Genomic DNA, 2,351 nt, shown 5'->3' with positions numbered 1-2,351 from the left:
TGGTGCACGTGCAAATCTGCTGGAAAAGCCTGTGGAAGTTCGTGGCGTTCGTACGATATTTGGCGACGCTAAAATGAGCGTTTTGCCAGCTCGAGGGAATTCGGCGCGAGTGAAACGAGGGCCCGTAACGCGCATGAGAGCAATCCCGGCCAATTTCTCCCGTTTGATGGGGTCTATCTGTAAAAAAATTTGACTTTTTTTGGTGCACGTGCAAATCTGCTGGAAAAGCCTGTGGAAGTTCATGGCGTTCGTACGATATTTGGCGACACTAAAATTTGCGATTTCCCAGCTCGAGGGAATTCGGCGCGAAAGAAACGAGGCCCCGTAACGCGCATGAGAGCAATCCCGACCAATTTCTCCCGTTTGATGGGGTCTATCTGTAAAAATTTAACTTTTTTGAGTGCACGTGAAAATCTGCTGGAAAAGCCTGCGGAAGATTCACGGCGTGCGTACGATATTTGGCGACGCTAAAATGAGCGTTTTGCCAGCTCGAGGGAATTCGGCGCGAGAGAAACGAGGCCCCGTAACGCGCATGAGAGCAATCCCGGCCAATTTCTCCCGTTTGATGGGGTCTATCTGTAAAAAAATTCACTTTTTTTGGTGCACGTGCAAATCTGCTGGAAAAGCCTGTGGAAGTTTCGTGGCGTTCGTACGATATTTGGCGACGACTAAAATGAGCGTTTTGCCAGCTCGAGGGAATTCGGCGCGAGAGAAACGATGCCCCGTAACGCGCATGAGAGCAATCCCGGCCAATTTCTCCCGTTTGATGGGGTCTATCTGTAAAAAATGTTGACTTTTTTTGGTGCACGTGCAAATCTGCTGGAAAAGCCTGCGGAAGATTCACGGCGTGCGTACGATATTTGGCGACACTGAAATTTGCGATTTCCCAGCTCGAGGGAATTCGGCGCGAGAGAAACGAGGCCCCGTAACGCGCATGAGAGCAATCCCGGCCAATTTCTCCCGTTTGATGGGGTCTATCTGTAAAAAATTTTCACTTTTTTTGGTGCACGTGCAAATCTGCTGGAAAAGCCTGTGGAAGTTTCGTGGCGTTCGTACGATATTTGGCGACGCTAAAATGAGCGTTTTGCCAGCTCGAGGGAATTCGGCGCGAGAGAAACGAGGCCCGTAACGCGCATGAGAGCATCCCGGCCAATTTCTCCCGTTTGATGGGGTCTATCTGTAAAAATTTTGACTTTTTTTGGTGCACGTGCAAATCTGCTGGAAAAGCCTGTGGAAGTTCATGGCGTTCGTACGATATTTGGCGACACTAAAATTTGCGATTTCCCAGCTCGAGGGAATTCGGCGCGAAGAAACGAGGCCCCGTAACGCGCATGAGAGCAATCCCGGACCAATTTCTCCCGTTTGATGGGGTCTATCTGTAAAAAATTTGACTTTTTTGAGTGCACGTGAAATCTGCTGGAAAAGCCTGCGGAAGATTCACGGCGTGCGTACGATATTTGGCGACGCTAAAATGAGCGTTTTGCCAGCTCGAGGGAATTCGGCGCGAGAGAAACGAGGCCCCGTAACGCGCATGAGAGCAATCCCGGCCAATTTCTCCCGTTTGATGGGGTCTATCTGTAAAAAAAATTCACTTTTTTTGGTGCACGTGCAAATCTGCTGGAAAAGCCTGTGGAAGTTTCGTGGCGTTCGTACGATATTTGGCGACGCTAAAATGAGCGTTTTGCCAGCTCGAGGGAATTCGGCGCGAGAGAAACGATGCCCCGTAACGCGCATGAGAGCATCCGGCCAATTTCTCCCGTTTGATGGGGTCTATCTGTAAAAAATGTTGACTTTTTTTGGTGCACGTGCAAATCTGCTGGAAAAGCCTGCGGAAGATTCACGGCGTGCGTACGATATTTGGCGACACTGAAATTTGCGATTTCCCAGCTCGAGGGAATTCGGCGCGACAGAAACGAGGCCCCGTAACGCGCATGAGAGCAATCCCGGCCAATTTCTCCCGTTTGATGGGGTCTATCTGTAAAAAATTTCACTTTTTTTGGTGCACGTGCAAATCTGCTGGAAAAGCCTGTGGAAGTTTCGTGGCGTTCGTACGATATTTGGCGACGCTAAAATGAGCGTTTTGCCAGCTCGAGGGAATTCGGCGCGAGAGAAACGAGGCCCCGTAACGCGCATGAGAGCAATCCCGGCCAATTTCTCCCGTTTGATGGGGTCTATCTGTAAAAAATTTTCGCTTTTTTTGGTGCACGTGCAAATCTGCTGGAAATCCTGTGGAAGTTTCATCCGACGAAAAAAGCACGTTCTCGAGAAAGCAGGAGAGCTAAGTCATTCACAAATTAGCTGATTTGGCTTGTGGTTCGTTTCCCAAGTAACAGAGCGGCATCAACCTTTAA

Source organism: Callorhinchus milii, unplaced genomic scaffold, assembly GCF_018977255.1.
Source record: "Callorhinchus milii isolate IMCB2004 unplaced genomic scaffold, IMCB_Cmil_1.0 Scaffold1495, whole genome shotgun sequence".
Taxonomy (NCBI): Eukaryota; Metazoa; Chordata; class Chondrichthyes; order Chimaeriformes; family Callorhinchidae; genus Callorhinchus; species Callorhinchus milii.
This window is presented reverse-complemented; position numbering follows the sequence as displayed.